This window comes from Xenopus laevis, chromosome 1L (genome assembly GCF_017654675.1).
Source record: "Xenopus laevis strain J_2021 chromosome 1L, Xenopus_laevis_v10.1, whole genome shotgun sequence".
Lineage (NCBI taxonomy): Eukaryota > Metazoa > Chordata > Amphibia > Anura > Pipidae > Xenopus > Xenopus laevis.
In genome coordinates, this window is record NC_054371.1 from 108,781,375 (window position 1) to 108,797,009 (window position 15,635).

Here is a 15,635-nt window from a genome sequence, read left to right on the forward strand (position 1 = left end):
GAAATGCATTATAAATTGGTGGGACCACAAATAAAAAATGTAAAAATGCAGGAAAACTTAAAATCAGGATACTTAAAAGTTTCATTGTAATGCAAAATAACCTGTTTAAGGCAAAAGTTAATATTCCAGCAGGACAAGACAAAGTAACACTGGAGTCAAGAATAAAAAGCATAATCCACAGATCCCCCCCCTCGGGTTAATAGGTTGCCTCAGGTCTATTAACATTCAAATGCCAGAGGGGCTTTTGCAGAGTGCAATAGACTCACTATTTATTGAGCCTGTGCAGGGCTGTTTGGGCCACTGTGCATCTGAAATGCCAGGGCTTAATTTGAATATCAGTCTGAACCTGAGTTGCCTCCTGTTGTGCTGCAGCTTAACAATATTATGTTATGTAAGCAGGGCTGTTCCTGCCATGAGGCAGGGTGAGAACCTTGCCTCAGGCGGCAGCAAACGACCAGTTTCAAGGGGCGGTTTTAACCCGTAAATTCAGCTCTGCTAGTGCAGAGAGCTTTATTCGCTCAATGCACTAGCAATGCTGCCCCCCTTAGACCCGCTCTGATGCTAATTTTTAAGCGCGGATTGGGGGGGTGGCGGTAGCAGCCCCAGGATCGCCGCTGTATGTAAGTCTACTCTTAGCTTGACCTGAACAAGGGGACAGTTGGCATGTTTGCACCTTTCTATTTCTATTAATGATTGGTGTCAATGTAATAAATAAAAGGGCAGAATGGTTACTATGATAGTAAGAATGTTTAACAAAAAAGGTGGCAATCTGCATGTAAGTAAAGTAGGTTTTAAACACATATGCATGAAATGTAACCTGTGGCATTGCTCTTCACACCCTAGTAGGGAGTTCCTGTTGCGGGTGGCCATGCTGGGGCACATGCATGTGCATAATCATGCGCATAATCATGTGCATAATGACTCCTTATGCGCATGTCTGTGTGATGTAGGCTCTGTTAGCTCACAACACTGTTGGGGGAAACTATTTTTCTGTGATAGGTGCCATTTACGTTCTCCATTTAACTTAGAAAGTCAGATTCGATATTTTAGAAACTGTTACAATATGATACATTCTCAGACTGTATTACTATACAGTATTTCAGAGCAACTATTACAATTGATGCATTAGTTCACATCTCTCTGCTGCTGAGCAATGTATAATTTTATGTATCACATTTTAGCACTTTGAAGGTGACCCACTTCCAAAACTTGCATTAAAAGGCAAATGTTATTTTGGGGTTGACTTAAGTAGATTTTAAAAATGAATTTGTTTAATTTTTAAAATCTAGTGAACCCCAAAATAAAATGTATTTTGCCTAATAACAGAAAGCATAATTCTGAGTAACTTTACAATATACATTCATTACAAATTTCCTATGGTAAGTTATTTGTATATGTATTGCTGTGGAAAGCAGTGTTTGTCTGTCCCTTTTTATTTCCTGTCCCGATGTCTCAGGCTGTTGATACAATGTAAGACAATGCAGCTGATTAACAGACCTGTCTGCTGTGGAACTAAGACCACGAGTTAAGCAAACACTGCTTTCAATAGTAATTGTTTTTACAAATAACTTTAAACTGAAACTTTTTAAGGAATGTATATTGGAAATTTACTTAGAATTATGTTTTCTGTTATTAAGCAATTTTTTATTTTGGGGTTAACTTGCCCTTTAAAAAAGGTCAAATAGGTAAACCATACAGTAGTATATGGAAAGCCATTGGGGAAAAAAACATTATTTTTTAGCACATTTGAATATAGTGTTTTGTAACCACGAGCTGCCCCTTTATATGTATGTGTTTCCCTTATCACATCTATTTGTTGATTAGATCCCCTGATAGCTGGTGATTGCGGTCTACTTATTTAGGGTAAGGTTACACTGGCGACTAATCGCCTCATCTTTGCGGCAACCAATCTCCCCGAATGCCTTCCCTCACAGCAAAATCATCCTAAGGGTAAGGTCACACTGCGCTTTTAGGGAAGATTTAGTCGCTTGGCTGGCTAAAATGAAAAATCGCCGACGCTAATCACACGCGGCGAGTCGTTTTCCAAAGTCGCCCAAAGGTTCTTCGTGAGGCAAATTCGGGCGACTTCGGAAAACTAATTGCCGCGTGTGATTAGCGCTGGCGATTTTTCATTTTAGCCAGCCAGGCGACTAAATCTTCCCTAAAAGCCCAGTGTGACCTTACCCTTAGGATGATTTTGCTGTTCCTTACCACAAGCAGAGAAACTGTTTTGTTCTTTGCAAACTCGACCTTCTGTAAAATTGTTTTGTTGGTAGTTACTTACATGAACAATATTATTATCAGATCATTCTTTCTACTAGCCACGTTTAAAATGGCTACCCTGAAACTGCATGAACACTGCACAGGCCATAGGAATAAGACTTGTGACACGTGCTAGTACAGCTCTTTCCTGGAAACCACCCACATTGCTTTGTCACATATCACAAATTCTCTTAGACTGCCACATGCTGCCACCTACGGGTTGATCATTAGAAAAACTGCTATCATCCTAAATATTTTCTAAGCATCTTTCACTGAGAGGAGTTGCCTTTGCTAGATCCTATGAATAAGGACTTTGTGTGTGTGTGTATGTATGAGTGTGTGAAACACGGCAAGCATTCTGCCTCTGCTGCCATGCTTTTTTCATTCTCCATAAAAAGTAAAGACGTTCTTGCTGTGACACAGCTGTTGCCATTTGATATGATGTATACTACTCAGAGTGCACTAAATTGCTAGAAGAGAGCGAGAGACCTGCGGGTGGTGATTGTAACATTGAACCAACTGTGCAGTGTGTGATTGATTTGGGGATGGCAAGAGGCAGGCCAGTATATATCCTTAGGCACCAATAGTACTGACCTGTTTCTGCCAGGTGTTATTGCCCTAAAGGTTTGTAGCATGACCTGAAGAAATCTATGGCAAAAGGAAGTAGATAAGTGAGACATGGCTGCTGTGTTTAAAGCAACTCTTTTTAAGCAAGAAAAGTGTATCTGAATGTACTCTCTGTCTGATTTTGAGGGTTTTTATACATTTTAAAAAATATTGTTTTAAAGGTTTGTATTATTTTTTTTTAAAGGTTTTTTATTTTGCATTTTATAACAAGAAACAAACAAACATTATATCATTTGTGGTTCCATTTTCTTATAGTTGTCATAGTACAGCGTAAGTATTTAACATAATTGAGTCCTGTACATTAGTATATACTCTAATTCAGTTATTATACGGTTGCTATTACTCCTAAATCCCTTGAATATGTGATATAGGTAGTTATGTAACTGTTAGCTTATCCTTCTTGATATTAAAGGGGACCCGTCACCCAAAAAAATTATTCATAATCCTATTTTATCACATCAGTCAAGCAAAATTAACTTTAATTACACTATATAAATTATTTGAATCTTTTTTGTTTCCTCCAGTCTGGGAATTCATAATTACAGCTAGCAGGCAGGAGCCATTTTGTGGACACTGTTATTAAGACAAGCCTTGCATCAGCTCAAAATCTTGTTTGTGCTCCGGAATGAGGGACCTGTTGTCCATCCCCATGCCCTGGCTACACAATTAAATGGGAAAAAGAGAGAGGGAATGTGGGGAGAGCAGTGATTTCTAGGAAGTGCTAAATGGAAAGTGAAAGTAATTGTCTGCCCTGCCTCTATGCCCAGGGCATAGAGGAGGGGCAGACAATATTTGATTGACAGCTGAGATGTTAAAATTAGCTTATAACAGCTATGAATGCTTTAATAAAAAATAGAAATTGGATTTCATGTTTAATTTGAAAAGGACTTTTATTATACAGCTTTTTGTGTCTGGGTGACAGGTCCACTTTAAGGCTCCTCTGTGGCTTCCAGCCAACCTCGCCACACCAGGTCATATTTCTGAGGACACCCTCTTGCAGTATAGGTGAGTTGTATGAGGGGGAGTGTTGCTTTAAGTAAATTCAACCAGCCATTAACTGCGGGGGGATTGGGGGGGGGATTCAGGAGGATATATTTCCTGGAATAGACTAGTAGTGTACAGAAAAGTATTCTCATGGCAGCCCTAGGTGTGACCTCATCTATTACACCAAGAATGCATACCTGGGGGGTTATTAGTTTAGGTAGTGCAGTTTTATCCTGAATATAATTAAGAACCTGAGACCAGAAGACTTGGATTCGAGGGCATGACCAAATGAGATGTAGATAAGATGCCTCTGAGGCCCTACACTTAGGACACTGTGGTGAGTCCAGTCGGCTCATACGGAACAGCCTATTTGGGGTTAAGTGGAGTCTATGTAGGATCTTGAACTGGATCAGTCTATCTCTGGTTGAGACAAGGTAGTCATATGCCTTATCAGTTGCCTCCTCCCAATCTTCGTCCACTAGCCCTGGGATGTCTCTGCTCCAGGCTGCACCCGCTGCATTAAATGGAGGTTTAATAGTAGCTAGGAGAAGCGAGTACAGCCTGGTGACAAGTTTTTTGGTGGTGGCGGCTCTAAGGGCTGATTCTATCTTAGAGGTTGTGAGATTCATAGCGTTCCCATGAAATTGGGTAGTGGTGGCCTGTCTAAGCTGAAAATAGGAGAACCAGGGAAGAGGCTCCTGGGTTTGAGCATGTCTAATTTCAAATAACCAAGTCCCCTAGTGTACGTAGACCCCATTGTGGCCATATTTTGTACTCTGCTATGTGCTTCAGGTGTGGGAGGAAGGAATTTCCCCATAGGGGTAGCTGAGGCGAGAGAAGAGGTAACGCTAGATTGCATAGTTTAAGTGCTGCCACCCACGCTTTGTATTGGGTGATTATAACTGGGTGAGTTGTGTGTAGATCGGGAGATTTGCGGAACGGAATATATGAGAGGGATTCTATTGAGCTTGCCAAAGTGTCTTGCAGTGGGAAGTTCGGATTATATGGATCTGGATTAAGCCACCAGTGTATATAGTAGATTTGGGCTGCCAATGAGAAAGGTTTGTATTATAAGTATGTTCTCCCCGTCTCTGCATGGGTTTCCTCCAGGTACTCCAGTTTCCTCCCACATTCAAATACATTCTGGTAATTGGCTCATGATGTAATTGGCCCATGTGCGTATGTGTTATGTAAAGACCAAACATTGAGTAGTTTTCATTTCCCCTTTTACTGTGTTTAGCTCACAAAATAACAACCATTGATTTTTCATAATTAAAACAACAGGCAAAAAGTATGTTCAACACAAGCGCTACTTATTGTACTCATGCTGAACAAGGGGTATACTGCCCCTTAAAGTAAAATTTTAGTATTTTGTAGAATTTCCAATTCTTGGCAACCTTTTAATTGGTCTTTTTTACTTTTTAGTTGTTTGCATTCCTCCTCAAACTCTCTCAAGCTTTTAAAAAAGAGTCATAAACAGCAAACTAGTTCTGTGAGGCTACTGGTTTTTTATGTTTACTTGTTATTTCTTATCTTTTTATTCAGGTCCTGGCCTGTTCATTTTACAGTCTCTCACTCATATCACTGCAAAGGCAGCAGCGAAGTGATAAATGAATACGCTCAATTTTTCAGCACTACAGGTATGTAACATGTCAGGTCTTGCTGATTGAGGAGTTGCATTTTTAGCTAAAATGCAGTACTGATCCACTTCTTTCAGTGGCTTTATGGGCTGTCAGTCCAGGGTTGGGTACTTTGTCTTAACTTTTTTATGAATAAGACAACATTGATGGTTTGCCTTCAAGGGGGTGTAAACAATAAATCATGTTGCCTAATGAAAGACAATGTAATTCTAAGCAGATTTCCAATATACGCTTATTAAAAACGTTCAATGTTTTTTTTTTTAAATTGAAAGCAATGTTTGCTATTTCTGCACTGCTGATACTGTGTCTTGAAAAATGTTATAGCAGAAGCCAATATTGTGTGCTTCTTCATAGGTCTGTCAACCAGCTAGTGTCTGCTATATTGTTTAAAAAATCGAAGCCGCCAGGCCACAATATGGAAAAAGATATACAAATACTGCTTCCAACTTACGTGCTTTTCACAAGTAATTTCAACACCACTGAAAACATGTAAGGCTTGTATAATGGAAAGTTGATTCGAATTTATTTTACATCTTTAAATATTGGAGATTCCTTGTCTGTCTAATGGAAATCTAGGGCTCAAACACTGCTATTAATCTGTTAATAACATCAAGCTCTGGAGTCTATTCCAGGCAATTTATTGTTCGCTGTAAAGGATCAGTCTTGGAGAGCCATTAGCTATCAAATGTCAGAAATACTCAGTGTACTGCCATATGCTTTCATAGCACCTGATGATGAGTAGAAACTCTGTTTTTATTTGATTAGAGTTCAAACAACAGTTTTCTACAACTGATTGACTGTACAAAAAAAGAACACAGGAAATAATTTTTTATGCAGATTTACACCTTACAAGCATTTTATAACTTAGGCACCATCAATGAAGATATTACAGGTGGTGACAGGTGGTTTCCATGATACTCATTGTAGAGCAAACCCATATTGTCTGATGTTACCCTACAAGTGTCATAGACCTAAAACTTGGCATAATATTTTGGAGTTATTTAAATAAACAGATAATAATTATTCAATTTTAATGTTGTACAAGATACCTATACAGAAAACAGGAGGCCTTGATTATGAATGGATATTTTTATGCACAGACCTACTTTATTCCACTATGATAGTCTATCTCTGACACATACAGATAATTACCCAATCATCATTAGGCAGGGTCCTGCTCATAGTGTAATGCAACCTCTTCCTCACCTCCCTCTCCCTCACAATGGGGTATATTTATCAAAGAGTGAAGTTAATAGTGAAGTTCCGCCACTAGAGTGAAATTCTGCCACTCTCCATTCATTTCTATGGGATTTTTATAGGCGTATTTATCAAAGGGTGAACTTTCACTTTCACCCATTGATAAATACGCCTTTCAAAATCCCATAGAAATGAATTGAGAGCTGCGGAATCTCACTCTAGTGGAGGAACTTCACTTTTTGATAAATTTACCCCAATGTGAAGTGATAGATTTTGGCACTTGAAGTTACATAGTGGGTGGTACATAGATTCTCTCAAAAGCAGAGGGACCTCTGGTCATAGAACCCATCACTTCACAATGGAACAAAGAGAGAGGAGTGTCCATGTTATTAACATTATTAACATGTATTTCAGTTGGAACTAGTATAAATTATTTTCTACCTGCAACTTTTTGAAACCACAATTAGTTGCTACTCTAAAAGTCTTGGAAACGATAAAAATAAGTCTGTATACTTATATTTTCAACCTTCTTTCACTTTTAGATAATAATCACTGAAGAGACCAGGATAGCTGGCCAGTCGATAAATGGATAACAATTACCAAACCTTTCCTCCTAGGTGGATGCAGAAAAATAACAGTATCAAGTTAGGTTGATAAGAAGCAATTAATTCACAAACATGAGGTGATAATACAATTGTTAGGCTACGTGCATGTGGTGGTTAAACACCAGTTTGTGTGTGTTGTCTGTTTGAAAGTCATTCTATGAGTTCTGGGTGCAAGGAGGTATACAAGTAAACAGGGACACATGAAATACAGATGGGGTGAGGGTAAAACCAGGGAACTGACAAAAAGAATATTGCTGCTTGGCAAAATATTCTTTAATTGTTGGTACGGGCTCTGCCTACATGTAGCAAAGCCCAAATGGAGAACTCTAATTAAAGGAGAAAGAAAGGCTTTGTGCTCTGTGGAAGAGGATCGATCGATGGTGCTCACTGGTATAACCCCTGACTGGTGCAGTTTTCAATACAATCAATACAAAGTCAAATACAATCACTTGGGGGTGCCTAACATTTGGCACCCCCAAGTGCACAAAGCATTTCCATTTCCTTCCTTTGTTCGAAGGCAGATGTGGAGGATTTTGGTGCAGAAACGTAAGATTTTGCAATTCAAACTGAAGTCCGCCATGCCAGCCTGCACCCAAGTGTAGGTAATGTTTCCATGTGCAAGAAGTGCAGCAGAAGAGGAGCAGCTGGGTAGCAGATTCTCAGCCTGCTTTTCTCCGCAGACTGAGATCCGTCTGGTGTGGCCTAGCCTTAGCAATTTTCAGGGCCAAAATTAGACAGCTTTATAGGATCTCCTGACATTTGCAGCATCTTTTATAAGGAATTAAAAGGATTCAGGGTAACCAAGACTAGTGGAGACAAACACTGCTGCCCCAAGCTCTAAAACTGTGAAATTAATGACTTAAAAAGTGATCTTAATCTATATTGTTCTTAGTGGCAGAATAGAAGAGAGTGGTATTTTTTTGGTGTTTATCAAATTCTCCCTTTTTTTTGCTACCCTGTGGAGTGGTTCAGTTGACCTAAGGCAGACTCTGCCTACATCTTATAGCTGACACCTGTAACATGCTGGTCACTGCAGCATCAGACTTACAGCCATAAAGCCCCTATGGACCCCAGCCACAACCACTCTCTGCCCCCCCCTCCGTGTGTACCTTTTTTCTTCTTAGGGCCACGACTGGGGCCAGTGAGGGAGGTTGGGGCAGTAGCATGGTTTCAGGCAGGGAGCGCGTTTGGGCTGGCAGGGCCCACTAGGTTTTTTCTTGGTGTCTTGCCACACCAGTCTGACCCTGGGTCAGTGTTAAACCTCTTTGACAACACTACCTCAAAGTATATATCCATAGAATATTTAGAGCGCTATATGATGTTGATTATTTAGATTTACTTTTTACACACACTGAGCCAGATATCAAATATGCAAGTGAAGTACAGACAGTCATTATTATAAGTTGATTATATAATTTAGAAAGAGCACAGAATAAAGAACAGCAAAAGGCCAGTAATGCTTCTAGACAATTTATTAGATGGTCATTATAGAAAATCTATTCTGGTGCAAACACGTTTTTGCTTACTTTTCAAATAAACATATTTATAGAATGCTGAAAAATAATTTAGCCACAGGCTATAATAGAATACCCCACCTTACAATAGGCAAACACTATTAGGTGAAACACTCCCTGGAAATAGCATTTTGTTCTGAACTTGACTTTTCATAAATTGAAAAATGTTAAAGCACACTTTAGAAAGTGACATTTTTATTCTAATTAATGCACAGAAAAAAATGAATATTAGTAAATGTGCTCATCAATGTTGCAGGTCAAAATGATGAAAGATTAGCATTTGTGTTTGGTTGGGTATCTAGGGAGTTTGAGTTAAGGGGGTATATTTTATCAAAGAGGGAAGTTAGAGTTCGCCACAGTCCTCTAGAGTGAAATTCCACCACTCTCCATTCATTTCTATGGGGTTTTGAAAGACGTATTTATCAAAGAATGAACTTTCACTCATTGATAAATACTCATTGATAAATAAAATCCCATAGAAATGAATGGAAAGTGGCGGAATTTCACTCTAGAGTACTGTGGCGAACTCTAACTTCACTCTTTGATAAATATACCCCAAGGTATGACGTTAAATATTATTATTGTTTTCCTTTTTGTTGCTATGTGACTACATTTTTCCAACAATGTAATACCAGCAAAAGTTCTACAGGAGGCAGACATGTATTGTTGAATGTGTAAACAGATACTATAAGGCTGAAGCTCATACAAAAAGTATTATCTATTAATGTTCTGTAGTGTGCTATTGAAGACCAGTGTTTATATAATTAAAGCAAAAGAAGTGGTGAAGTGGTCTAACTCTAAGCAACTAACTTTTTCTCTTAATACCAATGTTGGGGGCCCGGGTAGTAATTTGTATATCCCTATCATAGAGCTGGATTCAGGGAAATTCAAATGTTTGGACAGCAATATTTTATAAAGAAAATGTATAAAGTGTATAGAAAGAAAAGGTAAGGGTTAGCAAGGAGCTATAAAAATGAGTAATAGTATACAATGCAAAGTAACGAGTAATAACTAACATTTCAATAAGAAATATGGCCTTTGTAAGTGTTTTAGGAAGAATAGTGGGTCGTGGGATGCTTGCTGCATTAGTCCAAGGTGTTTTGATCACTGCTACTATGTGTTACATTGTACAGAAGAATGAGCATTTAAGACCAAAGAGCAATATTTATTATTTATTTTTAAAAGCAACCGGGTTGCTTTTAAAAATCATGTGCCCACCATGCTACCCTACACCCATGTCCTGTTAAATCCAAACATGTCCCTGTTTCACTCAAACTCCCTTCCACAGCCAGCAGCACCTCTTTTACTGCAGTATGGTCACCCATGGGACTGGGCCCTGGTAAGACTCCTGCCTGACTGTGTCTAAAGGCTCATCTGTGAACTCTAAGTTATGGCGAGTGCTGCCCCATCTTCAGTGAAGTTTGAGGGTTTGGCTGACAAGTGACACAAACGAGGAAACATTAGCTTACCACCACATATGCAACCCCTGCAATATTTCACCCTTATCTCTTCATTGCCATATTAAAAATAATGTCTGGTGTAATAGAGCTAAAAATAACACATAGGCAAGTGGGATCTGCTTTTTTGACCTTCAGGTTGTATAATTGGAACACTGAATCAGATTATTTATTTTAGTCAACTTGCACCAATAAATTATCTAGGGTAAACTGCAACCTTTATTTCTCTAAAATGTCAAACCAAAACATTATGCAAATAAGAGTAAACTCATTATTTTGCTACTTTGTTGAGGAGGGCTCATCCAGGTGCTAGTTAAATCCCATGTAGCATGTTCTGAAACAAGAGTAGGCTGTATAACAAAAAGCCAAATAATTCAAAACCAGCAAAGAATTTAAAAGAAGACCTATTATAAATTGAATAGCACTGTCTACACAGCATATAAAAGTTCATTCAAAGGTGAACTATTTATTTTTTCAGTTGTAGAGCTATTTATACCTAAAAAAATACCTACATTAAAAGAGACATACCTTCAGAAGGAAAACAGAGAAGGACAGAGATGGAACAGGGCATCTGAGGTTTTTGATCAATTTTGCAGCCTCACCGAAAACAAACAGAACAATGATATTTTTGTTTTCAAGCAACTTTTAATCTACAATTAAAAACAATTACATTTAATAGAATTGAGTTTCTCTTAACTATGCTATTGATTGTGGGGGAAAAAAACTGCATTTTGTTGGATTTTTTCCAACATCCAACACAAGAGCTTAAAAACTGATAAATTAGTCTCTAGGTGTAGCTATACACTGCGTGTGACAATGTTATCCTATCAATTTGTTTGCTGTAAGAAGTGGTACATTAAAGCTGTGTAAAATTGAGCATGCTTAAAAAAATCAGGGTAAAATAGCATAAAAAGCTGCATTTCTAAAGATTCATAGTTGTTCCCAACAAGGGAAATCAACCATAACATAGCGCTAATCATAAGGGTATGAATATTTATGCAGGACTAAGGGAGTGATTTACACCATTTTTTTACACCATGTCAGATACAAAGTAACCCATTGAAACGAAACTGAGGTGGCAGAAAAATTCTAACACAAAAGCTGAGTTACACTGTATTTTGCAGCTTTTTTCAAGCTTAGAACTGGTTTCACAACAGAATTCTATATTTGGCTACACATACACATATATTACAGTCATATAAATAAGCTGGGTTTTGCCATGGCCGTGTACAGTAGCGCTAACTCCAGTCTGTGAGATGACATATGACAATAAGGGAACTGTTAAAATGGGTAGCATATTTCTTTATTGGGATATTCAATACTTGATAAGGCATTTACTGTAAGAGTCCAGCAGAACATGTATGTAAGTAAAAATTTGTAAGACTGTAGCTTGAATATGGAAGTACACACACAAAGTGGCATGATGTCCTGCTATAGTCAAACTTCAGCAATTGGTGTTGCTTCTCTCATATATTTCATATCAGCTTGCCAAACCTTGACACTCAAAGCAGTTTCCTTGCTGAGCAAAGATCTGAGTGGTGGTACTGCCTTTTGAAGTTGTGCATGTTCATTGGTGCAGGTTAGGTTAACTATTAATAGGTGGAATGGAGTTCCCAAGAGCAGTTATATGTGTGTGTGTGGGTTGGTGGCACAGGGTTGATGCTATCAGGAGTTTAGAATAGACAGTGGGAGGGTGGGCTTAGCCTGACTACCAGTTAGGTGTAGATTTGCAGAGAATGTCTATTTCCTCTTCTAGATAATCAAGACCAGCTTGAAGGTCATTAAGGGTGAGATATGGGGTGAACACTATTTGCTGTTCTGGTTAGAATTGGTCATTACTTGTCCAATGGGCAATGTTATAAGTAACCCACAATGTCAATGTGCCAGTGCTATATAAATAAAGGTTAATAAGTGCCTGTAGAGTTCAAGGCACAAGGGGTTTTCTAATTAATGCACTTCCTAATGTGTCATTGGTTGAAGCAACAGTGATGTACACTACAAGATTGCAGGCAGGCTGAAGAGAGTTGATTGTCTTACATACCAAGTAACTCACAATTGACACAGACAGAATGTAAAGCCTGCCATTCACCACCACCTGAGAATGTACGGCACATCTATGTATCCTCCGTTAGACTACAGGCCAGCTATTGGGAACGTTTTTTATACTTCTCAGGCTTTTGGGACAAATCCATGATGCATTCTTTGCTAGCAGAACTGGACCTTGCAGCCTGTCAACCCATAACCCAGCCTGCAGTAATAGAAATTGAGAACTGCAATCTCCAGTGGGCACATTTACTAATGGTCGAAGTTAAATCCTTCGATTTCGAATATCGAAGTCGAAGGATTTAGCGCTATTCGTTCGTTTGATCAAATGATTAAATCCTTTGAATCGAACGATTCGAAGGATTTTAATCCATCGATCGAACAATTTTCCTTTGATCCCAAATTGGCTAGAAAGCCTATGGGGACCTTCCCCATAGGCTAACATTGATGCTCGGTAGGTTTTAGGTGGCGAAGTAGGGGGTCAAAGTTTTTATTAAAGAGACAGTACTTCGACTATCGAATGGTCGAATAGTCGAATAGTCGAACGATTTTTAGTTCGAATCGTTCGATCCATAGTCGAAAGTCGAAGTAGCCAAAAAAATACTTCGAAATTCGAAGTATTTTTTATTCTATTGCTTCACTCGAGCTAAGTCAATGTGCCCCCAGGTGTTAAATAGCTAATATTTGTACAATACGCGACTCACTCGACTGCACAGTTTCTTGAAGATGATTTTGAACAACTGTCCCCTTGCCCATGAAGCTACAAGCCATTTGGGTGATAAAGCACTTGAGATCGCCCTCCATGCTATTACCTTAAGAATCAATACCACCACTAATTTGTTTTGTTGACTTCCAGAGATAAAACTAAGCAAGGAATGCAGCAAATAGATTTCAAAAACAGAAGAGGAACTGAGTTCAGAATACGATACATTCGTTTACCAATGTAATCCTTACCCTTCATGCACATAAGAAAAAAGGTTTTTTTTCTGTAAGAAATTCCAAGTTTTTTCCAATGACATAGGTTTTGGGGTGTTATGTAAGATTCAGTTTTGTGCAGGCCGTAGCATTTTTTCCTAATCTGACAACAAGTGGAACAAGGAATAGCATTCCAATTTATCCCAGCAACCATGCCACATGTTCACCTATGTACTCCTTTGCATAGCTCTCTCACTTCATCTTCCTTTATTTTTTTTCCAATGTTTATTTGCACTACATAATAAGCCATACAATCCTCAAGAAATGTTGACTTCAATCAATGTAAAAAAATTGTACCAGTGAGGGAAACATCAACTGATAATAAATTAGGTCAGTTTTAGTCTCAAATTATAATCTTTAGGCTATTTTTCTTTGAGATCTGTATGCTGTCCTTATGCTGTCATGCTATAGGCTTTTAATGATCCATCTGCTTAGAGTGGACCAGGAAATAGTAAGGATTTTCTGGAGACCAGAGATAAAGAGACAAGAAATCTGTTTTCCCTTCAAGTTCCATTACATTCATATTGTGTTTCAAGCCTCTACTTAGGTCAACACATGGAAAAGGTGACCTCTGAGCATTCATTGAATCAGGAAATACAGAAAGCTCTCTCAGTTGAGGTATAATATAGAGTTGCACTTCCGCAACCTCTAAAAGGTTTCCACACTAGCAAGAAAATCTACAAGAATTGCCTACTGACGACAATGAAGTGGCGGAATAGTGTTTTGGGGATTGAAGCACTTACTGTATTGGATCTATCCCATGCATGTATCTTTCCCAGAAAGTTTTGCACCTTTTTAAGAAATTCACTAAAATTGGTCCAACTGCTTATCTTATATCAAATGAAAGTAAAGTGTTACAAGACAGTACATCCATTCTCCCTTCCCTGATCTCTTCATGACTACTTAAGGCAGCCATACACAAGGCAACCCCTAACCATATTTGCCTGATCAGGCCACAAACACATTACAAGGGTCCATACATATTATGGCGACCTCTCTATTGATCTGTTTGTTTGGGCCATCAGACCAAACAACCAGAAAAACAAAGGTGAAGTGGAACTGTGGAGCATCCTTATCTGGATCAGACTAATTTGGTTTTTTATACATGGCTAATCCATGTATTAAACCAATATCCATAGTACATGGATTTCAGGCCACGAACTTGTGTGTATGTCACACATATTGTTTACCTTAAAATATTGCACCAAAAATGTAAAAATGGCTAGCCCTAGCCCTAGATTAGCTACACAGATTCAATACTAAATTGGTTGCATCCAAAATGTACTATTTTTATGTATGTATCTATAATATACAATCTGCAGTGTACAAAATGAAAAAATATACCACTTCTTAAAGAATGCGCTGAAAGCAAACACATTAATTCGCTAACACTGCTTTTCTGTTTGAGGAAAGACTCCCAGTTTCAGTTCTAGCGTAAATTGAAACTGACTAGATTAAACCTTGATTCTGCTTATGAATAATAATGAAACCGAAGATGGCAGTCATAACACAGGCACAGGCCATCTACATACAAAGAGCTGATATTTACCCTGCACTTCTCACAGACTATTTTTGCTTTGTGTGAATTCAACATTTGATTGCAGTAGAGCAGATGAATTGACATATGAGGTCATCCAAAGTTGGCTATATAACTCAAACCAGGACACTCACAACCACAACTTCCTAAACAAAAACAGTTTTTAGATGACGTACACACCAATAATATAGGACGCCCATAAACACACCTGCACTAAAAGACAGAAAGTAACACACCCGTTGTATAGAATCCACTGAAAAGGAAAATGCAGCACAGAGAGTATCATCATTCTGCAGACAAGTTTAAGGTTATGACTGCTAAGGTAGCCAACTAAAAGCAGAGTCAGATATTTAGCATGTAGAATCCACCTAATTCATAGGTTCCCGTACTGTTGGCACTGCCCCCATAGCAGAGGTTATATGGTGCTCAAAGTGAAGATTTAGAAAGCGAGTGCTGAATTACTGTTCTGGAACCGAAGAGCAACTATTTTGATAGTGTTTTTATATACAGATAGTGATGGACCTGAAACCAGCAGCTTGGCCCAGACTTCTTATTATTCATATTATAGGCTTTTCTGCAGCTGTGGCATTGAACTTGCACTATGCAGCATTTTCATAAAGCCGTTAATTCTAGTAACTGCAAGTATGCAGGGAGTTTCAACCCTTTTTGCAAACCTGTTGCAAAATATATTTTTTTTTCTCACAAATGATTTATGTGGTTTCACAGTAGATTTGCTAAGACATTTTTCTGCAGTCTTGGTAGTATGAAAGGCCAAGATCCTTTGCTACAGCAGA

The 15,635-nt window shown here is 38.5% G+C and overlaps 1 long non-coding RNA gene across 1 annotated transcript; it reads left to right on the forward strand.

Annotated features, from left to right (window-relative positions):
• On the forward strand, positions 1-9,215 carry LOC108696040. The gene is made up of 4 exons (XR_001932172.2): positions 1-620; positions 3,812-3,894; positions 5,419-5,513; positions 7,253-9,215. It is a non-coding gene; the product is annotated as an uncharacterized LOC108696040 (long non-coding RNA).
• Positions 9,216-15,635: the final 6,420 nt, after the last annotated feature.